The sequence below is a fragment of the Leptonychotes weddellii genome, chromosome 3 (assembly GCF_054177405.1).
Source record: "Leptonychotes weddellii isolate Sample4059 chromosome 3, ASM5417740v2, whole genome shotgun sequence".
NCBI lineage: Eukaryota > Metazoa > Chordata > Mammalia > Carnivora > Phocidae > Leptonychotes > Leptonychotes weddellii.
This window is the reverse complement of record NC_138371.1, coordinates 83,665,338-83,690,270: the sequence shown is the minus strand read 5'-3', so window position 1 is coordinate 83,690,270 and position 24,933 is coordinate 83,665,338.

The following is a 24,933-nucleotide window of genomic DNA, read 5'->3' as shown; positions in this document are numbered from 1 at the left end:
ACCAAGCTTGGTGGCACACACTGGGACACACTGATCAGAGCTTCCTACAGTTCCAGCCAGCTCACCAAGGTGACACAGGTGAAAAGCACTGCAACATTTCAAGCCCACACCACTTTGGCTCCAGCTGCCCTACCAGGGTGGCCCCTGTGTGGAGTGCCTGGGATCCCCTGGCACATGCCCACCTTGGCTCTGGCTCCTGATGGGGCACCTCCTGTGTGAAGCACCCCAGGACATCCCAGCTTGAATGCAGCTCTGGCTCCAGGTAACCCACAGGGTGCCCCCTACGGGAGTGTCCCAGGACCCCCCATCCCCCTGCCCAAGCCATGCTGGCTTCAATTCCAACCACCCTGCCAGGTTGCCTGCACTGAGCATCCCAGGACACCACAACCTGCACCTACTTTAGTTTCAGCTGTCTTGTCAGGGTGCCTTCCATGTGGAGCACCCTCGGACTCCCAGCTTGTACTTACTTTAGCTTCAGCTGTCTTCCCAGGGCACCCTCCATGCAGAGAGCTCAGACTACACTGGCCAGTGCTCACTTCAGCTCTAGCCATCCCACCAGGGTAACCCCAGCACACAGTGCCCCAGGACCACCAGCCCGTGCCAGCCACAGTTCCAATAAACCAGCCAAAATCACCAGGCAGACACAGTCTACACAGGGGACACCCAACACAAGACCAGTTCTTCAGTTTAGGAGAAGTACCTGTTCTGCCTAATTTATTTATTTATATATATTTTTAAAGATTTTATTTGAGAGAGAGTGCGAGTGCACAAGCAGGGGGAGGAGCCGAGAGGAGGGAGAGGGAGAGAATCCCAAGCAGACTCTGCTGAGCATGGAGTCTGATGTGGGTCTCCATCCCATGACCCCGAGATCATTACCCAAGCAGGAACCAAGAGTTGGTCGCATAACCGATTATGCCACCCAAGCACCCCTGTTCTGTCTAATTTATAGAAATAAACAGTTGTACAAAATGAAGAGACAGAGGAATATGCTCCAAACATACTGGAGATCTGGACAAAACCTCAGAAAAAAAAATTAAATTAAATGGAGATAACCAATCTACCTGATAAACAGTTCAAAGTAATGGTCATTAAAATGCTTGCTGGACTGGAGAGAAGCATGGATGAACTTAGCAAGAACTTCAAAAAGAGAGAAAATATAAAAAATAACCAGAGTTGAAGATACAATAATTCAAATGAAAAATACACTAGAGGCAATTAACAATAGATTTCAGGACGCAAAAGAACAGATCAGTGATCTGGAAGACAGGGTAATGAAATGCATTCAAGCTGAACAGGAAAAAGGAAAAAATAATATTAAAAAATGATAGGTTAAGAGATCTCTTGGACAGGAGTGCTGGCTCAGTCAGTAGAGCATGCAACTCTTGATCTGGGGTTGTGAGTTCGAGCCCCATGTTGGGTATACAGATTACTTAAAAATAAAATCTTAAAAAAAGAGAGAAAATAAAATCTTAAAAAAAAAAAAAAAAGAGAGAGAGATCTTTTGGACACCATCAAGTAAAATAATAGCTGAAAGCCTCCTTAACCTGGGAAAGGAAACAGTCATCCAGGTTCAGGAATCACAGAAAGTTCTAAACAAGATGAACCCAAGGAGGTCCACATCATGCCACATAATAATTAAAATGTCAAAGATTAAAGGTCAATTTTAAAAGGCATCCAAATTGGTAAGGAAGAAATGGCAAATAACATCAACCAAAACACTATTAGAAGTAATAAATGAATTCTGTAAAGTTGCAGGATACAAAATTAATATACAGAAATCTGTTACATTTCTAAACATTAATAATGAAGTAGCAGAAAGAGAAATTAAGAAAACAATTCCATATATAAGTGCACCAAAAAGAATAAAATACCAAGGAATATATGTAACTAAGGAAGTGAAAGACCTATACTCTGAGAACTATAAAATGTTGATAGAAGAAATTGAAAATAATGCAAATAGAAAGATATCCCATGCTCATGGATTGAAAGAAGTAATATTGTTAAAATGTCCATACTGCCCAGAGCAATCTGGGTTTAATGCAATCCCTATCAAAATTCCAGTAGTATTTTTCACAAAACTAAAACAAATAATCCTAAAATTTGTGTGGAACCACAAAAGACCCCAAAGAGCCAAAGCAATCTTGAAAAAGAAGAACAAAGCTGGAGGCATCACAATTACAGCCTTCAAGATACACTACAAAGCTGTAGTAATCAAAACAGTATGAAAACAGACACATAAATCAAGAGAACAGAATAGAGAGTCCAGAAATAAACCCACACTTATATGGTCAATTAATCTACAACAAAAGAGGCAAAAACATAAAATGGGAAAAAGATAAATTGTTCAATAAATGGTGCTGGGAAAACTAGACATCCATATGAGAAAGAATGAAACTGGACCACTTTCTTATACCGTACACAAGAAGAAACTCAAAATGGATTAAAGATCTAACTAAATGTGACTTGAAATCCTAAAACTTCTAAAAAAAAACATAGGTAGTAATCTCTTTGACATCAACCTTAGCAACATTTTTCTAAATATGTTTCCTCAGGCAAGGGGAAAAAAAGCGAAAACAAACTATTGGCACTAAAAAATAAAAAGGTTTTGCACAGTGAAGGAAACCATCAACAAAACAGGAGAGAAATCTAGTGAATGAGAGAAGATATTTGCAAATTATGTTATCTGATAAGGGGTTAATATCCAAAATATATAAAGAACTCATTCACCTCAACACCAAAACAAACAAAAAATCTCCATAAATAATCCAATTAAAAATGGAAAGAGGACTTGAATAGACATTTTTCCAAAGAAGACATACAGATGGCCAACAGACACATGAAAAGATGCTCAACATCACTCATCATCAGGGAAATGCAAATCAAAACTACAATGAGATATTTCACCTCACACCTGTCAGAATGGCAGATATCTCAAAGACATGAAATAATAACTGTTGGTATGAAAGTGGAGAAAAAGGGAACCCTCATGCACTGTTGGTGGGAATGCAAATTGGTGCAGCCTCTGTGGAAAACAGTATGGAGTTTCTTCAAAAATTTTAAAATAGAAATACTATATGCTCCTGTAATTCCACTATTGGGTATTTACCCAAAGAAAACAAAAACACTAATTCTAAAAGAGATATGCACCCCTATGTTTATTGCAGCATTATTTACAATATCCAAGATATGGAAGCAACCTAAGTATCCACTGATAGATGAATGGATAAAGAAGATATGGTATATGTATACAATAGAAAATTACTTAGCCATAAAAATAGAATGAGATCTTGCCATTCATGACATGTATAGGGTATGATGCTAAGTGAAATAAGTGAGACAGGGAAAGACAAATACCATCTGATTTCACTTATATGTGAAATCTAAATAACAAAAAGACAAGCAAACAAAAGCAAAAACAGACCCATAAATACAGAGAATAAACTGATGGCTGCCAGAGGGCATGGAGGGATAGGGATGGGAAAAATAGAGAACTGAGAGGTACAGGCATCCAGTTATGGAATCAGTAAGTCACTGGGATGAAGGGTACAACATAAATAATATAGTCAGTGGTACTGTAATAATGCTGTATGGTGACAGATGAGAGCTACACTTGTGATCAGCACAACATAAGGTAGAGAGTTATTGAATCACTATGTTGTACACCTGAAAACAATGTATCACTGTGTGTCAACTACACTTCAATTAAAAAAGAAAGAAAGAAAAAGAAAAACGGAGAGAGAGAGAGAGGAGACTCCAGAGAGCTCACTTGTCCATTTCAGTGCGGGAGGAGGACACAGCAAGAAGTCTGCAACTCAGGAGAGAGCCCTCACCCATCCATGCAGGTATTCACATCTCAGACTTGCAGCCTCCAGAACTGTGAGGAGTAAATGTCTGTTGTTTATTAAAAAAATAAATAAATAAGGCCATGGTCAGCTCCAGTGTTCCATGCTCTCTTATCATACATCTCTATTACTTTCTAATAGAAGGCATACTCTGTATTTCTAAGAAATTCTGAAAATCTTAGAGAAAAACCTATTGTGCTCATCATAATCTCACAATACAGACAGTATCTATAAAAACTTATTTTAGAAAAATAAATATAAGCAGTTTTTTATTTAATATTTATTTTGAAAATGTACTGTGTGCCAGGCACACTTTAAAACATTTGGGATATGAGGGTGAGCAAACAGGCAAAATCTCAACCCCAGTGGAATAGAATAGAGTTTCCATTTCAGTGAGGACAATAGAGAGTAACCAGGTTCAGAAAGCAACCTATGGAGTTATGGTATGCAGTTAGGTTGTGTTAGGGCTAGGAGGGAATAAGGCCTGCCGAGGACAGAGGGACACAGTGAATGTGTGGCAGGGAGTATCTGAGTTAGAGAGATGGCTCAGAAAGGGAAGAAATGGCAAGACACCCACTCCAGCATCTGGGGGAAGAGGGAAGAGCCAACTGGAGGCCCTGAGACAGCAAGAGCTAGGAGAGATCAATAAATAGCAAGAGAAGTAGCACAAAAGTGATCAAGTGAGTGAAGGAAAAGTGGTAGGGGGTGAATCCGAAAGACAAGCAGGACCCGATGTCCCCAGAACTAGTAGACAGGAGTGACGACTCTGGATTTGTTCTGCATATGAGGAAAAGCCATTGCAAAAACTCGAGCAGAAACTGATGTAATTGATAAATGTTTGTGAAAAGCTCTGTGTGGCTCCTGTTTGGACAACGGGCTGGAATTGGGGTGGTAAAGAAACAATAACGGAAGTAGGGAGACCAGCGGGAAGGTCCTGAGGTGCTTTAGGAGAGACATCGTGGATGCGGAGTGTGGCATGGTAGCTATGGAAGAGACGCAAACTGGCTTTAGGACAGATTGTGAGGGTGATGCTGACAGGCTTGGCCAAAGGATTGGATGTGGGGTGTGTGAGAAATAGGGAATCCAGCCTGCTTCCTGAATTTGGAGACTGAGCAACTGGGTGATCAGAGATGATATTTCTATTAAGATTGGAAGTGAAGGGAAGCGTCAGATTTGGGACAGGGAGCAATCAAGTCTTCTGTTTGGACATAAATTCCAGATGTCTGTCAGACATCCTGGTGGAGGGGCTAGTTCAGCAGTGAGAGATGTGAATCTAAAGTTTTAGGATCAGTCACAGCTGGAGGTGTTAATTTGGAAATAATGAGCACTGGGGTAATATTTAAAGCTATGACATTGGATAAAATAATCTAGAGAAAAGGTAGACTTGGAGAGCTCTCAGTATTCAGTCACTCAGTATTGAGAGTGGCTCAGGATACATGAAGATTTATCTGGAAGACAAACAGGAGTCCAGACAGTCATTCAGTACCAAGGAGAAGGCGTGACTGAGTCCAAGTGGGTTGTCTTTCTCTTTGCCATGGAACACACGAGACAGTAGTGCCTAACGATTAAGCTCTCAGGACATGAAATCAGACAGAACTGCATTCTAATAGGTCACTATATCCAGGCCAGTGAAGTTAGGAAAGTGTACAACCTCAGCCAGGTCTGTTTCCCCTCCAGCAAAATGAGCATCTCATCATTCCTAGCTCAGAGAGTGTTATGAGAAATGAAGGAATGCATGTAAAGCACTTAGCACAATGCTTAGTACTTAGTAAGCACTCAGTAAATGAATGTTTGGTTGCGATCCGATGATGACTCTGTTACAGTTCCTTAATTTCCCCGCGTGTGTTAGACTTTTAAGCTTGTTTCAGTAAATGAAAACAGTTTAAGGATCTTAAGAGGGAAATGAGGTAGGGAAAGAAAATTCACATCAGCTTAAATATATCTTATAGAGAGTAGGTAATAAAGCTAAATGAGGACACAAAGATTATAAATTTTAATCAGAGAGAGAAAGGTGTTGTGAGAAGAGCATAATTTCATATCAGACAGCAAGTCTTAAGCTAATTCTTTCATTAAAGCAGTGGTAAGAACCATTTTGAAAAAAAAAAAATGTTCTTGTGGCAACTTTACCTGCAAAGTTTTGAAATATTTGCACTCGGCAAATGTAGCATCATTTAGTTTTCCTTTGCCCCCCACAGTACTTATAAAATTCTGGAGGGAGGAAAAAAAATAATAATTTCCAGGAATGAGAAGAAAGGAAGCTAAAGCTTTGGGCCATACTGGACATAATTACTTTTGTAAATGCACTTTCAAAAGAGGTCCCATGCTGTGGACTGAAGAGGAAAGGAAAAGCGATCATTATGTCTGGCATTAAATACTTGTTAAGTATATTTTACAACAAAATACATTAGTGTATGCCTGCCAGATACATGACAACAGGTGAATATATTTTAAGAGAATCCTAATGTGATCGACAAATAACAACCAAATTGTCTATAGTAACTTCAGGCACAAAACTGAAAAGAGGGGAAGTTTTTCTTTTCTACTTAAAAATTATCTATCTAAAGACAGTGATGTGAAGCCGAGTGCTAATGTAAATTAGGATGGAATATGAGAAGCAATAGGTCATCATCTCCCCAGGTTTTCCTCACTTCTGCCCTTCCCCAGTAGAGGTGAGTTCAAGATTTTACCTCCTGGAGAGGGCCAGAGGGCAGGGCTGGGGGAAAATGGCAGGCAGCCCCTTCTCTGGAAGCAGGAAGTCTGAGCAGGGGCTCCCCATGCTTCCCAATTCTCAAGTCCATGCTCTGTGGACAGTAAAAGTGTCAAGTAATGGGGAAATGCCTAGAATTTCAGCTTCTGATTGGAAGTCCCAGCCCATTTCGTTCAAGATCTCTCTTTCTTTGTGGTCGAACTCAGCATTCCCTAACACTTAGGTGCTCTCCTGGGAGGATGGGTGTATAACTTCACCTTCTCCGATTTAAGGAGAGAAGAGATACAGAACATCCTGCCTTGTTCTCTGAGGGGCTTCCGTGAAACCAGCCCACCCTGGGGAAGATATTACCTGCAGGCCATGGAGCAATTTCAGAGACTATGAATGTCCTGTGGTTCCCAAACTATTGGGGGCCACCTTGTCGGCCAAAATACACCTTAATACCCATAGTAAGAATTATAAATATGATTGGCTAACTGAAAGCAAAACCATAATGAAATGTGACTAAAGACAGGTAGATATTCTCCAGGGGGTCTGTCTATATAAAGTTTATTGGGCAAACATGTCTTAGCAGGAGAATGACCTGAATAACTAGAGGCAGCACAAACTCTACATTCTTGGATAACTCATTAGGGACAATAAGAGGCAGAGTTGGTGCTAGTCTGTAAGAATATTCTCTGCAAACCAACTCAGCCTCAGATCTTATAGAATTCTCTTCTTCTCATTATAGTTTATCCTTGGTGAAAGGGACACACAAATTACGGTAAACTTAGGAATACAAGTTACATTTTAATAACCTCATTGCTTCCAGGAGAAAGGTAGAATAATATATATATATATATATATATATATATACATACATATTTTGGATGTTTCCCATATTTTGAATGTAGGCTCACCCCTGATGCACTTTAGTCTAGAACTTTTATTATTAAGCTTTGAATAGCTCTAGCATATTCTCCGAATATAATTCACTCAAGGTCATAATTGATCAACATTACCAACATTACCAAAAAAGCTATGAATAATAAAACAATATATAACAGGATATGTATTATGATTTAATATAATCATAACTTTTAAGAGACATGAAAAAAATGAGGCTAAAACATATTTTTACATTTACATATATAGAGTGTAAATTTGCATAGAAGAGGAAGAAAATGAAATATTTTAAAATTATAATTGTGCTGGTGGGTGGTGGGATTGTGGTGGTTTAATCTTCTCTACATTCCAATATTTGAAATATGAACTTAAACGAGTTATAAAATAACCTCTCGGAGCACCTGGGTGGCTCAGTCAGTTAAGCTGCTGCCTTCGGCCTCGGTCATGATCTCAGGGTCCTGGGATCAAGTCTCGAATGGGGCTCCTTGCTCATCAGGGAGCCTGCTTCTCCCTCTCCTCCCCACTCGTGCTCTCTCTTGCTATCTCTGTCTCTCTCTCTCTCAAATAAATAAATAAAATCTTAAAAAAATAATCTCTCTTGTTTAGAAACAAGTAAAACTTGCAGAAGTGGGTATGATTTGATCAATGCTGATCCTTCAAAACACAGGGATCCAATCTGAGAACGAAGAACTCACACTAAAAGGTAAAATAAGCTTGATTCTCACAGAATATGAGCTTCCAGTCCTCCTTGTCATGAAGTGAGGGCCATGGTCTCAGGAAGGCAAAAGTGAACTTTGGAAGTCCTATGTATGACAGGAAACATTCCAAAGCAAACATTCCTAAGTCTTTTTCCAATAGGGCTTTGTCAAAATAGAATGAAATCTATCCTCAGAATAGAAATAATTGTATAAAAAGCACAATCTTGCTTACTTTGAAATGTAAGGCTAGCTGCTGTGGCAGTGGGACTGTGAAGAGCTAGGGAAAGCATTCGGACTTTGGTTGGGCTGATGAGCAGTTTCCGCAGAGCCTGGAGCACTATCTGGCCCGCGACCTTCATTGCGATCCAGCTGCAACTTGAACCTGTGGGATCTTCGGCCACCAGAGGGCGCCCGCACCCAGTGAGACAAAAACTCAAAAGCGGCACGTAAAGGGACTTGGAAAGGTGAAGCACATCCTGGCCTAACTTGCTCTGCTTTCTGTGGTTTCAGCATTACACTTAAAACGCATTAGACTTAACTGGGGATGTTAAACCACGTGTCCAAAAAGAAGTTACAAGCTTTATTATGTAAGCGGCTTGGAGCAATCCTGAACGCGCGAGCAGATGCTTGCTGCCCCACACTTGAATGCCTCTCCGAGAAAGCTTCACTTCAGGGGTCGCGGCTCTCCTAACATGATCCAAGGGACCGCAGTGCTGCAAAAAGAGCTCCAAGTACACGGCCACTAAAGGGTCAAGTATGGGAGAGACATTTGCCCAGATGCGAGTTTGCCTGAGCAACTTAATAGATGGCAACTGAGTGCTGATGTTGGCTAGCTATATCAGAGATATATTAAGGTAATTTAGGAGGTCTACTGGTAAGAATGGGAAAGTAGGCGTGAGGTAGATGTTGAGCACAGTTTGGGGCTATGCTTATATAAACCCAAGTCTAGGATTTGCCAGAGAATATTCTGTTAGCAAAAAGACCTATTTCTCAGTTACAATTCTTTTAGTGTTTTTTTCCTTGTTTTAAGCTGCAAAGTCCTCAGCTGTGTAATTTTGAGAAAAATCATTTAACCCCTCAAAACTTCGGTTTCCTCAAATATATTTAATCTACATTCCCCAGACCTCCCTCTCAAGAGAATACCTAAATCTTTAGCATGGAGCATTCAAACAGTTGTTTTTGCCCGTCCTGCACGCTCACCACTTCAAAGAGAGAGTTTGTGTAATGTTTTTCCACATAAATCCCTGGTTTGTAATCTACCTGCCTTCAAGTCAATTCCTACTTCTTTCTGCCCAATTCTGATTTCTTTTCATTATTACTTTCAACTTACTCTATTTCTTCAAATTACCTTCCCTCCACAAAATCTTTATAATGAGCCACGTGAATTTTCTGTACCATTGTGGGGGAAAAATATTAAATTTTGTCCTTGACAAAGCATGGCCATACCTGTCCAGCATTAAAATGTGTGAGATGTTAAAACAGTAAGCGTGAATTCCCCTGGCTGTACCGACGGACCCGTTACAGGGAAGCCCTGGGTGCATTGCCACCTCAGCTTCTCTTGCATTGTCTTTGGAAGTTTGGGGGGGGGCACGTCTCACAAGTAGGGTCTCAGGCAGGACCCACTGTTGCTACTCTGTTGTGCTAACTCGGGAAGGCTGGTTCTTTCCAGTTCCCAGCCCACAGCTGAGCTGCCATTGTTGCCGTTGATCTGAGAATGACCTCCGCCAAGCACCTCCCTCACACACCGTAAGGCGCTCCTCCCAGGACGAGCCGAGTCCCATCGTGAGGTATTCCCGATCCTCCGGAACCCCTAGGGTTCCAAAGTAACCCTGTTTTATCTGAAACATTCAGGTGTTGAAGCCCCAGGAAGTTTCATACGCAAGAGGGAAGAGTTGTGTTCCGTGGTGGAACGGCCCCCCATCCGTGCTCTCCCCCAGCCCCTCCAATCCACTTTACCAGCTGCGTGCACACATCCTTTAGTTTCTGTGCTTTGTTCCAAATGTCTTGTGCCTGTGGCCTTCTCCAGAGGGCTGGCCGTGAATCAACTCAACCCCATACACAGTCAGACATGACTCAGTAGCTTAGGTCTGTCCAGAGCAGCTTGGAACCAATGACTGACTATTTCAAGAGTCTGAAAGCCTGGCCCCCTTGCTCCAAAGTGGGGTGAATTCTGACATAATTTATGGCTTAGAGCTTCCCAAGAGATCAGGCAAATGCTGAGAAGTTGTCTAAAGTTATGCCTATCTCTCTTCTGCATTCCCTTCTCTTTCACATGCTTCTCCTGACCCTTAATGAGCCCCTTACTCATGAAACTCAGGGTCTGCTTCTAGAAAGTTTACATAAGATATTTGGTACCAAGAGTGCAGTGGTGGTTTTTGAAGCCAGACTCTGTGGATGGTGAGCTAGAGTTGGATTGCCAGCCAAATAACACTAAGGATCCTATCACAGGTAATATGTGGAGGCTTGAGAGCCCCTGACATACTGGGAGTGCTCAACTTTCCTCTTTGATGAATTAGAATGATGTTACAGGTTGAATCGTGACCCCCAAATTGATGTTGAAGTCCTGACCCCAGTACTGGTGACTGTGACCTTATTTGGAAATAGAATCTATATGAAGATCAAGCTATGATGATGTCATTAGGGCGGGCCCTAATCCAATATAACTGGTGTCCTCATAAAAAGGGGAAATTTAGACCTAGAGACAGACACATCCAGAGGAAAGATGATGTGAAGGCACAGCAAGAACGCTGTTTACAAGCCAAGGAAGAACTGAAGCTATCAGAAGCTCCAAGAGAAACATGGAACAGATTCTCTCTCATAGCCTGCAGAAACAGTCCTATTGACCATTTGATTTTGAACTTTTAGCCTCCAGACCATGAGACAATAAATTTCTGGTATTCTAAGGCATCCAGTTTGTGGTGCTTTATAATGGCAGTCCTAAGAAATGAATACAGATGGGATACTGGTGGAAGGGGGTATACTAGATTGTGCAATTGACCTTGGCTTTTGAGAGATACAAGTAAAAGGTCCTTACAAAGCCTGTGGAAGTGAAGATGCCAGGCTCAAGCTGGTCAATTTCAGGCATGGTAGAAAGTCAGAAAACACCCTTTACATATTTTAAACAGACCTTCTCCTACAACCAGAGATGGACCATGCTGAAGATCAGGCCCAGGACCCACTGTAAGAGTCAAAGACCTAAAGAAAAGCCAGTTTGCAATTTCAGCAAGTCTCCCAGGCAATATTCAGGGTCTTATAAGAAAGGGCAGGGACTTGAAGACTTGGCATCAAAACATGAGAATAGATACGCTTGAAAGACTTGAACCCCAGGACCTTGAGCCACAGAGACTTGAACCGTTGAATCCTCTGGGCTGCAGAAGGGCCCACCTCTTCTTGCTGGGGGGCAAAAGCATCCTTGCTTGCAGATTATAACTGAGGGTACAAATGCACAGAAGCCTAACAAGAGATTTATTTTATGGCTTATACCCCTCATTAGACCCTAAGACAAATAAGTTTATTAGACCTTACGGTTCCATCTGCAAGAGAAAGAAGGTGGTAATTCAAATTCTCACTCCACAAGGTTTGCGACCACGGGCAAGCTACATAATGGATTTGAGCCTCAATTTTCTTATCTGACAAAGAGCGGTTAATGACACTTACCATAATGTATGCAATGTAAAACTACTTCACGGAGAGGATGCTTGACAATTATAATCTATTAGCTTCTTTCTAGCTCCAAATGTCCCTGATTCTGATCAAGGATAAGAAATCTACCACCTAGTAAAGAGCCCTGCTGAAGGGTAGCCAGGCAAGGAATATGGAGGGAAGCTTTTCCTTTTTTTTTTTCTTTTTCTTTTTATCCATTGAGAAGGAGACAAAGTCAACAGCTGTTGAAACAAACAAGCTCACTTAGTGAGTTGAATAATAACAAACTATTGCTCAAATGAAAAGAGTAGCTGGCTTTTTACCAAGGCATCATTGTCATACACACCCTCACGTTGGGGATCATTAGAAATTTACATGGGGTGAAAAGCACTGGGAAACTATATTTACTTTTCCATAAATCATCAGAAAAATGCTAGCACACTCTCAGGGAGATATGAGAAAAAAGAAAACACACACACACGCACACACACACACACACAAGCAGATGTGTATTTTTCATGTGAATGTGAAGGAAAGTGCCGGAAATATATTTAAGCTCTCCCCAGACAAAGAAGCGGCAGGCATTCAAAGGAAGATAGATGCTTAGAGAAAAATGGGAGAAGTGTAGCAGAGAAAAATGTGAGCTATTTAAAAGCATAAATTAGTTCAAATGTTTCAGCTAGAACTAATTATTCCTAGGCCGGTTAAGAAGTACTGCCTCAGATGTTACCATTTCAGATCTCTGAGTATCTACGTACACACAGCTAAATTTCCTACGTTTACTTTTGTCTGGTCCTAAAAATTCAGTATAGAATATTTGTAAATTGTAAATAATTTAAAAAAATCCATAACCTCATTATCTAGTGAAAATAAATCCATAATATAGTGTTCCTTTTAGTATATAGTCTACACATCTTAACATAAAAGGTATCGTATAGTATATAAAATTTTAAATCCTGTCTTTGTTATTTAATATTACTCCATAATATTTTTCACTGTCCTTCAGAATATTTTATAAATGTTTTTAATGATTATACACTGTTCCCTTGTATGAATGTTCATAATTACCAACAATTCCCTAATAAAGTTTAATTTTATTTTTAAATTTCTTATAAGCATAAAGTTATGAAGTAATCAAAATTTAATTTACCTTTTCCGACAACAGAATTAATACACGTTATTGTGGAAAATAAGGAAAATTACAGCAAATTAAAAACAAATTTATCTCCATTTCTTTCCTTCCCAGTAATCAGTTGTCACATTTTAGTTAATTTTTCCCAGGTTCCAGAAGTCTTTGGTCATCTCTGGGCCTCTCCAGATCAATTGATCAATCTATCAATCTATCGATCTATCTATCCATGCTATATTACCTCAGTTCTCCCAGACAAAACTGTACCTTAAATTCAACAAATGCCCATAATTATTTTTCAGGTTCTGTGGAAAACCTGTAAAGGAGATATTTTCTGGTATTGCATTCCAAATTTACATATCTAACAGATTTCTGGGGTTGCATTCCAAATTTAGATATAAAACAGGCTGCCAACTTCCTTCACCTATTGGGCTGGTCTCTTGTTACCTACTCAATGTGCAGCCTTCATTTCCTTGGACCTCAGTGACCTGTGAGTAGAAATGGGATCACTGTCATAAATTTGCTCGCACTGATTTATATGCTCAGCCCCATGCCTGTCGTTTCCCCCTCTTACCTTCCCCACAGACTCCTGAGGGATCCCTAAAGATTATTGGGCTCTGGTTGGTTGAAGATGAAATCTGTGCTTCACAGTCTGTACTACAAAGGGCTCTGCTCATATCCTGGTTACAAAAGTTATCCTCTTATTTGACTGTAAAGCTCTTTCTTTGTAAGTTCTCTTAGGGCTGGTTCTCCTCAAGAACACCTTGGGATGAGGATTTCGCTGGAAGTAATTTATTAAGAAAGTGAGGTCAGAGATAAATGGGGAAGAAGTAAGAGAGGTAGGGAGACGAGTAAGGTTGTGGTTTCGAAAAAGTCCAGCTTTAGGCTCGTCCAACGGGAGGCTAAGGGGATGGACTTGCCAGACTCTTAAACCTGAATGTGGTCATTGCCGAATTGCCGTTGGAAGGGTCCTAACTTCCCTAGCAACGCCTGCTGCAGAGGTTTCCAAAAAGAGTCTTAGGTGCAGGCCTTTATTTTTTTTAATTTTTAAATTTTTTTTTAAAGATTTTATTTACTTAATTGACAGAGAGAGAGAAGGCGCACACAACAGGGGCAGCTGCCAGTAGAGGGAGAGGGAGAAGCAGACTCCCCGCGGGGCAGGGAGCCCGATGTGGGGCTTGATCCCAGGACCCCGGGATCATGACCTGAGCCAAAGGCAGACACTTAACCGACTGAGCTACCCAGGCGCTCCAAGAGTCTTAGGTCCAGGCCTTTAGAAGCAGCACAAAGGCAGTGGGCAAAGGGTTTACAGAAAGAGCCAAAGGGATTCGGGATGTCTGCTGGAGCATAAATAGCGCTCACTGATTCTGTGAACTGAATGTTTGTGTCTCCTGTAAAATTCATATATTGAGCCTCATCCCCAGTGTGATGATATTAGGAGGTGAGGCCTCTGGGAAGTGATTAGGTCATGAGGGTGGAGTCCTCATGAATGGGATTAGTGCTCTTATAAGAAGACTCACAAAAGAGATGATCTCTCTCTCCACCCTATGAGGATATGAGAAGATCGGCCATCAACGAACCAATAAGTGGGCTCTCACCCAACACTGAATCTGCTGGCATTCTGATCTTGGACTTGCCAGCCTCCAGAATTGTGAGAAGTAAATTTCCGTTTCTTCAGCCACCCAGTCTATGGTATCTTGTTCTAGCAGTTCAAACTGATTTAGACAACCATACATGCCAAAATCCTCATTAAACTGTAGATCTGGGTTATGTGACTTTATATCTCTCAGATCTAGCAGAAGATTCCATTACTAATAGCAATGCATGTTTAATTTAATCTTGTTAGAAGCTTTCATAAAATCAATTTGCTTTTAACCATTTCACAGTCAAACTAGTTTTGATTTGAAATCCAAAACAGTTCAGTCTTTAAAAAATTCAGATCTTTTATAGATGACATCACAGAGAAACTATAAAATATTAGAAATTATGAGCAAAATGTGTAGTTAGCACTGAGGTTAGTGCATGAAGTCTAATCTTATCTATATGTAAAGGCAATAATCAATGTTAATTTTATTGGGAGAATGTTTTTTTTTTTTTTTTTTTTTAAAGTTAGTTATCTGCCAGCCTAACAATGGAGATAATTCTACAAATTGTTGAGAGCAGGCATGGCAATGAGTTACCTATCCTTTCATTACATTCCAACATGTAGAAAAAAAACTGAGTCCCCACATGATGATTTGGAGTATTAAATGCATTGACAGAGTCTAAAAATTCCCATAGGAATTCTCTGTTATGACTTAATTAAAACACTTCTGGAATCTGAGGTCAAAATGGGATGTAAGGATGAAGACAGGTGATTACGGGAGGCAGAGCTGATACGACTTATCATCAAAACTCAAGCAGAAAAGTTGCAGAATGTTGCAGTTTCCCTCACAATAGCTTGCAGTTCGGGGTCAGGAGTGTAAGTGCATGTCTGTTCTGACAGAGTATAAGGAAAGGAAACAGACTTAAAAACCTGGGAGAAGCCTATTTTCTTTCTTTGTGGGGGAGGGGGTAGTTACCTTTTCCACTGATAATGTGATCCAATGTTTTTCAGGCATGCAAACACAAGCCTCAAAAAATAGTTTGAATATTCAGTGTAGGGATAAAATGAGACTAGAATAATGCTCTTTATACTCCCTGAACTAGAAGAGAAGCAAAAATTTACTTGTCTATAAGCTAAAGCAGAAATATTAGGAGAAGAAAAGTAGTAATATGCTTCCACCCTCTGTCTCCATTTTTTATCTTGGTTTTTGTTTGTAGCTGACCTGGGATGTTGAAGTTCCATCAAGAAATCCAATACCAGATCAGAAATTCATTCAACCACAGAAAATATAATTTACATCTGACTGTTTCACCATCTACTATAGATCATACACTACCAAAATAAGTTCAATGCAATACAATGGATATTTATATGAGGCTCCCTAGTTAACTTAATGATGTCCCTTTGATATTTAGAATTACTTTAAAACACTCTTTCTGACATGGGGCATTGGTTTGTCATCACCTCTGAAAGGAACTTGTTAAAGAATAAAATTTTATGAAGTGCACTTATGGTTAATATACAAAAGATTTTAGATGTATCCATTCCATGCCTATTAAGTGCTATTTTTCCTAATATGTACTTTTTTGCACACCTGAATTTTTTACCTTCCTCTCCTTACAAAACACTCGCCAAATAAGTGTGAGAAGCCAACTAGAGATAACTATAAATTGGGGAATAATATCTTCACAATATGAGTTTGGACAGGATAGTACAAGGGAAGATGAAGTTGAATGTTTACCAAAGATAGACAAGTTGAAAGATTGAAAGACTCAGTGAAATGCTTGGAGTATGATCTAAGTGATCTCTTACCCTACTTTTGCAGAGATGTGGCATCAAATATAACTAGCTTTCTCTTCACTCCAGTAGGAGAGGATCAGGCTCAACTGAGCCTTTGTTCAGGCTTCAACAAAGACCACCAATGTGGGGATTTCTCCCTCATGGGTAGGCAAGGGATCAAAGGACAAGAAAACAGTGTCAGAGCCTAGGGATAAGCACTGATGGAAAAGTAACCTATCTAGGGAAGAGCCTGGTTTTCAAAGATCTAAATACATATCTGGAAAAATGGCAACATGGGTCCTACAAGGTGCTGGATTTCCTGATCCCCCAAAAGTGAAGAAGACAAATAGGTAAGTGGTGGATTTTGTGCATTTACAGTAAATAGAATATTTGGAGTACAAAGAGGCTTCCTCCAGGTGCATTGATAGGGGCCTGACAGAGCAAGCCTACAGGAACAAAGTCCCTTTTTTGTGTCATCTGCATTTTTCCAATAATCAGAAATGGGTCTCAGTGAAATGTCAAAGAAAAGTAGGGCCAGCAGGAAGAGAGAGGAAGGCCAGACAGAACAGTCATAATACACACCCGGTAAAATAAAATTGCCAGAAGAAAAGAAGAAAACCTAAAATGTACATAACGAGAGTCAAGCGCAACACCAAAAAATAATAATGGAAAGAGAATATGGAACTCTATAGAAATATATTTGAAAACCTAGAATAAATGAATGAATTGCTAACAATGTACTCATTGCCAAATTAAGTAGCAGGAAACTTGGATGGACCAAACCCAATAGAAGAGATTCCAGAGGTGAATAAAGATATATTATTGGAAAAGGCTCCAAAAAAACTATAAAATACTAAATAAATTTAACATGAATGACACGGGATCTATATTTATGATTTTCAACCTTGGATTTACATTAAAATTATCTTGAGGAACTTTAAAATATCCTGATGTCCTCAGACAAAACAAATCAGAATTTCTAGATGTGAAGCCCATGCATCAGCATCTTTTAAAGCTTTTAAGTAATTCCAATGGCAGTATTGAGTTCAAGAGTCATTAGTATATAGGAAGAAAATTATAAAATTGTATTAAAAGGTATAAAACAAAATCTGAAAGGAACTACAACCTTTGGTGAGAAAGCTTAATTTCATGGCATTGTTCATTCTCTTGAATTAATATGTAAATTTAAGGGAATTTCAATCAGCAGCTCAACAACTCTTTTTAATTGGAAAAACTGACTTTAAAGTTTGTATTAAAGATGATTACCATTACCAAAGAACAGCCGAGAAAAAGACTATAATGATTTACCAGTTATTAGAAAATATTATGACTAATTAATTCATCATTATATAAAACAGGACAAATAGCTCAGAATAGAGAATTCAGAAATGGCATCTAATATGTATGAGAAGCCACAGACAATTCAGTTGCATGAGAAAATGATGGATTATTTAGTAAAGAGTACAGATACCACTGGATGTACACCTAGAAGAAAGTAAAAGTGGACCTCCATCTTTTAATACTTACTAGCCAACTCGAAATTTTTTATCATTTTAAATGTACAGTAAAATAATTAATACATTTATATATACACACATACATATGTAGACTCTTAAGGAGACTTCATGTTAAAAATAGGGATGGGTGGGACCTTCTTAGCCAGGACTGCTCTATAGCTTCCTTTCTCTATTTTCCTCTGGCAATCATTGCAAATTCTTCCCCTTCTCCTTTATTCTTCTCAGGCCCACAGAACTACCTCCAACAGCATCCTGTTCCATTCAGTTGCTTAGAAATTCTTACCATTCCCATCTGCCCTTCCTCTGGAGGCTTTGGGAATACAGAGGAAGGGAAATGGAACCTGGACTACTCATTCATGTGCAGCACCTTTCATGCATCATTGTTCATGATATCCTCACGGCCACCTGAAGCGTCAGGGCATGGAGACCACTTTGAGTCTAGAATCTAGCACAAAAGTCTAGCTTCAGGGGCGCCTAGGTGGCTCAGACGGTTAAGCATCTGCCTTCAGCTCAGGTCATGATCCCAGCGTCCTGGGATCGAGCCCCTCATCGGGCTCCCTGCTCAGCTGGAAGTCTGCTTCTCTCTCTCCCACTCCCCCTGCTTGTGTTCCCTCTCTCTCTGTCAAATAAATTAAAAAAAAAAAAAAAAAGTCTAGCTTCATGAGGACCAGAAGAAAAAAGTGGTTACTTTGCCTTTCATTTTTCTTATTTGTAGAAATAGATTTTCTCTTTGACTTTTCTTTTTTAAAAAATATTTATTTATTCATTTGAGAGAGAGAGGGAGCGTGAATGGGGGAGGGGCAAAGAGAGAGGGGGCAAGAGAATCCTCAAGCAGACCCCCCTCTGAGCGCAGAGCCCAAAGCAGGACTTCGTCCCACGACCCTGAGATCATGACCTGAGCCCAAATCATGAGTTAATGCTTAACTGACTGAGCCACCCAGGTGCCCCATTCTCTTTGTCTTTTCAGTTGAAAGTATTTGATATCTTAAGCATTTAATTGGTCTAAAAATTAATTCTGCTAAATTAGAAAATCTCTATGGTAAATTGGCTTCAAGCATATTGGCTAACCCAGCAGAACAGCCTGTGTGAAATTATGCTGACCTTGATTACACAGTGCATCCATACTGGGTACCCAGGTAGGCTTTGACTAGAATTTCTTCTCATACCTAAACACCTATAAACATTTTACAATGGTATAAATGCAGAGGCTCAGAATTACTTTATTAAGACTCTTTTATTTATTAAACACACCAGAATTTATATACTCAAATAAGCGCCACCTCTCTAAAGCATTCCATGACATTGCCATTGCTGTTACTAGGTGTGTTGCTCTTCTCTCAGAATTTTCTTTAGCGTCAAAGATTCTTTGAATCTCTTCAATGAGTTTTTGAAACTAGAAGCGCAATCTGAAAATAGCCAAAATCATACAGAGTAAAAGCTGAGTAGTCATATAGAATAAAGTTGGAAAGAATATATGTAGTTAGATAGAATATAGATGGGCAATCTCCCTGAATAATACTGTGTGTAAACTCCCACATACATATGTAACAGTTTCTTAGAGGTCTCGAATTTGTTTGAACATAATTCTAAATATTTACTGTTTCTGGGTAACTACATTAAATGTCAGCACTCACTAGGGATACAGCTGTCATTTGGGGGGATTATATTTGCTATCTCACAGTCACACCTTTCAAATGCTGCACAGATGCATAAATATCTTTATTTCTTCTTTTAGACCCATATGGTCCATTCACTGAAGCCAAGCCAATCTGCCCAACCGTGGTCCAAGGTCTTGCTATCTCCAACTTCAGGATATTATTTATGTCGCAAATACCCCTGGCCTAAGGACCCTCCTCAACCCTTTGTCAACCCTGTCCAGCATTGCTTTTGAGACCTGACTCTGGATGCCCTCTCTAAGGATTATTTTCTATAAAAAAAGAAAAATTTTCACTTGCAACAGCACTTGCTTAAGAGATGGCAAAATTAAATGTGTTTCATTACACTGGGTCCTAACCAGCTGAAGCTGATTAAACACTAGGGACTGGGAATGACACCCTCCCCCTCCTCCCCTCCCCCACCCCCGACGAAAGGGACCCTTTCTGAACCTAATTGAAATTGTTCATGACCAGTAAACAAGGGGGGATACTTTCCAGAGCTCATGCACTAATCCTCAGTCCTAGGAGAAATGTGAGTTTTCAGTGCTTAATTAGCATAAGCACCATGGCCCTCCACTTTCTAGCATTTAAGACCCTGAACTTTGCCTTTTAGGCCCAAATATTCAGGGGATTTCTTCCCTCACCCGTGTGTGCTTCCTAATAAAGTCAGCTCTGCTGGCCACCCTCACCTCTGTATGCTGTGGTCTTGTATTTTCTTTGTCATCTCTGACCTCTTCTGCCTCACTACTGTTTCATTAGCTACCGTCTCAGAACTTCTGGAGTGTTTGCCCTATATTTTACTTTAAAAATACATGACCTGGGGCGCCTGGGTGGCTCAGTTGGTTAAGCGACTGCCTTTGGCTCAGGTCATGATCCTGGAGTCCCTGGATCGAGTCCCGCATCGGGCTCCCTGCTAGGCAGGGAGTCTGCTTCTCCCTCTGACCCTCCCCCCTCTCATGTGCTCTCTCTCTCTCATTCTCTCTGTCTCAAATAAATAAATAAAATCTTTAAAAAAAAAAAAAAAAATAAAAATAAAAATAAAAATACATGACTTGCCGGTATTCTTACTTCATCAAACATGTGACAAAATACACCCCTAATACATCTCCTTATGAATCTTGAATCAAGGACAGATTGCTGATAAGCCATTTTTTTTTTCATCCCTAGAAACAGTATTCCTTATAGTGTGGTCTCCAGATAGCACGAGGAGCATCACCTGGGAATTTCATAGAAATATACATTCTCGAGCCGCAGTTCAGACCTGCTGAATCAGGAACTGTGGGAGTGGGGCCCAGAAGCCTGTTTCATCAGGTCCTCCAGGTGTTTCTGAGATTTGTCAAACTCAAATCTGACAACCATTTAGCAGGCAAACTGCCCCAGACTAGTGTCTCAATATTAACTGCCTTTTAGTTTGCCTCTGTTCCTTTCCTTTCAAGCTGTAATTAAAATTAAGGGAACCCAGCAATTCTAAGCAGAAAATAGGAAAAGATACAAAGGATGAAGTAGGAATTTTAGGCCCATAGAGGGAGCTGAGTCTTCAAAAAGAAATAGAACATACCTGTTTATCTCATGTTTATTTTCTTACCTTGTCTCATCCTGGCTGTGTGATTCCACATACCTCTCTGACTGTCCTGGTTGTCTTCTGCACGGTTACACACAGGTCCTGAGAAAAATCTTCTTTAACTTTCTGTCCTTTATTCATATTTCAGAGCTGATGTCTTCACAGAAAGGCAGCCAGCGCTGCAAAGCGGCACGATTTCTAGGGAATCTGGAGTCACTCAGAGTTCTCTAGCAAAACTGGTTTCTCTTTGCACATCTTCACTATGTTTACATGGGGCTTTCTGATATCTCACATTTTCTAGAACCACCATAGTTTTTAGATGTCCAGTGCAACAGTCCTTTAACCGATAGCTCCCTGCAGCAGCAGAAGGCACCAGTTGCTTCCTGCCAAGAAAGGAGCTGGAAGTTAAGAACAAGCATGGACTTGGAATTGGATGCTGATTGACAAAGAGAGCACTGAACTTCCTATTTTTTTTCTTTGTGCTAGGACTTCCTAAATCATAAGTCCTTTGAGCACATGGTAAATCTTTATTTGGTTAGCTCTTTGGACCAGTGACTCTCCACCTTGTCAAGGATGTTCGAATTATCTGGGGGAATTTCTTTTTAAATCTCTGGGCATGGGACCCATGTATCGGTAGTTCTTAAATTTCCCAGGTGATTCCAATGAGTAGCTAAGACTAAAAAACACTGTTTTGGATTTCCTAATTAAAGATTCTTAACAATGAGTTGTCTGCCTATTTCTCAATGTTCCTTTTCCTACAGTCAGCTCCCAGAGGTCAGACCACAAGTGGATCAAAGAACTGCACAAAAAAGGGAAACTGAGTCATCCCTCAATAGCTCTAGGATCAAAATAAGACACAATTACATGATCAATAAGCTCTGATGCCATCTCTCTCTCTTTTTTGCATCTGTTTTTCTTTTCCTATCTACTTAGGACCCCTACTCTGCCTTTATGACAAAGTACCCACTGTTACTGAAGAAAACTGACACAGCTCCTAATAATAAAGCTTCAGTGACCCAAAAGGTAACTACTATTCTTTTTGATGGACTTTTGCATTTTCAAAAGTTACCTGAAAACATCAAACTCATGGGGCTTGAGAATGTACTAACCCAATGCTAATGACTGCATTTCAGGTTAGGGATGTATCTTTGCTCTAAGAGACCTTCCCATGATGCTCTGGGGAAATGTGTGCTGCCTTAGAAAAAGCAGCTTGCAGATTTGCAGACCCAGCATCCCAGGAAATGATATGGAAGTATGGGCTGAAAGATGATATACATTACTGATCAATATATATAGATATAACACAAGAGAATTTCTGGAAATGCAAATTGTTTTTAGTATGTGATGGGAATCTCCTCAATTTTTAAAGCGACATTGATACATATCAGTTGCAAACCTTGCTAAATGACCCCTTCCATTCCTATGGGTAATAAAATTCATTGTCTTGATTAGTTTGAAGACATTCCTAACCCATAATCACCAACAGCAAAGTATAGATTTCAGACATTTGCATCTAAAAGTTAAAGACAACTTAAAATGTAATACTAAATGGGGGTGCCTGAGTGGCTCAGTCTGTTGAGCGGCTGACTCTTGGTTTTGGCTCAGGTCATGATCTCCAGTCCTGGGACCTAGGCTGGCATGGGGCTTTGTGCTCAGTGGGGAGTCTGCTTGAGATTCTCCCTATCCCTCTGCCTCTCCCCATCCTGCTCCCATGGGTGCACTCACACACTCTCTCTTTCTCAAATAAATAAATAAATCTTTTTTTAAAAAATGCAATACTAAATTATTTCTAAATTATTCAAAGTTCAGTACTTTTTTACACATGTTTAACATTTTGATTATCAACTTTCTTTAAGAGGGTAACTGAATAGGAAAGAGTTACTAAGTATAAAGAGATAAAAGAGGCCTTTCACAATTTGCCATGATTCACATTACTTATCTAAAATCAAACAAAATTCTGGTTGAAAAATAAGAAGAAAGGCAAGAAAGGCAAATAAGAAGAAAGGACACTTCCACATGCTCCTTCATGCATGTTGCCTCTATTATCTGAAGACACTATCAGATGATGATAGAATCACTACAAAAACATTATTCCACTGAGGTCACTTCCTCCAGAGGTAAGGTCTAGACTTGTGGTCACTTGTAGTGGGTCAATAGCTCAAAACAGGGGTGTGGTTGGCATTTTAAGTGTGAAATTAGATTTCTGGTGTAATCAATCATCTAATTGCATATCCAAAGGTATTCTACATTTGCACATTTAATTAATTATGTCTTAATTGAAATCATCCTGCTCTTAATGATTTGTTCTAATTTCCTTTCAAATAAAATTACCAAGGGAAAAATTCAGTTTGAATTCATTTGTAGGGGAGGTTTTATATATATTGAAAAAAAATAAAAATGATGGATTTTCAAACTTTTTAAAAGGAAAAATTTTTTCAGTTCCTGTAGAGGTGCAAAGAAAAACATTAAAGACAATCCAGATAAATAAATTGGATTTCATTTGAATACTCATCTAATTTTGAAGATGGAGAGAATATTCTTTTGTTGTGGATGTGCCCGTTATAATATTCGTATAATTAGTCTTTCGGCTGCAACTCAGATTCTTGGGTCAGTGCAAAAGCCTTGTTTATTTAGATGAGGCAATTCTCTGAGAAAGCGGTTCATTAGTCTTAGATTCCAGGCGTACACGGTCTGGTGTACAAATTAAAACAGCTATTTAAATTCCCTTTATGAAAATTGTGCCTGGTAGGACACTTCCACATGCAATGAGGTCTTTATTTCTACATCTAGACATTCCAGAAAACTAGAAAAGGTGGAATTTGTATCTTTAGATATGCCACAGTTGATAAATCCTAAGATTCAGATATTAACAATTGGGCAAACTCTTGCATTTCCCATGATTTTAGATTTGAGGCCATCTAAATAATGTCAGGAAATGCAGAGAGAGAAAAAGTTCCCTGTTATGTTTTTTTTGGGGGGGGTCTGTAATTGGAAGTCAGATTAGGCCTTTAAAATTAATGACATATAATGTCACACAAAGGTCAAGTTATTCATTTGGGAGTCACAGTTATGAAATTACTGACTCGGGCATCTAACAGTTTAGCTTTAACTTGGGCATTTAATTTATCATCCATTATAGTTTTTCTTCCATCCTGATCCTTGCCCTGAACAAGATGTCATTTCATAAACCCAATTAAACATGGTGCTTACTGTGGCTTAAATACCAAGACAGATTTAATGTATTGTCCAATTTCACAGATCAGCAATGTTTCTCTCCTTGCATCACTTGTCATGACAGTAACAGAAGTGAACAATCTGTGCTGGTAGACGGGCCAGAGTGAAAACTGTATAAATACTGTGTGGCCCCGCAGGTAAGACAGTAGGTAATTCTTCACCCAAGGTGTCAGAGAGTTCTTGGATACATTGTGAAGTTAATATTCCATATACATGAATTTCAGCCTTTTTCAAGAAAGGCAGAATGGTTTCTGGAAAGCAGTGAGTCTCTTTCCAAATTATTGAATTAAAATGCTTAGTCAATAAATAAGTAAACCAGCGCTATTTTCATCAATATTTGAGTTGTTTTTCCAGGGTGTTTTTTTTTTTTTTTCCAATTAGAAGAGGCTTCTAGTTAATTTGTTTAAATAGTGAAAAGTCAACATGGAACTATTTTGTTCTTGCCTCACAGTGGGCTCTGCCTATCCCACTCTCTCTTTTCTAGCCCAGGCATACTCATTATGATGTTGATGTGAACTATGTCAGATAATGTTGCTGGTTTCTTACTAGACATAAATCCTTATATCCTTAATTTATAATAATCATATTTTATGCATGTTGCAACAAGTTCACAGAATGTGGATTCCTCTTCCAGTCCGAGGGGTTGGGCCATGGTTGGTCTAAGCCATGAACATTGCGGTAAGTTGTTTTATTTGTTCA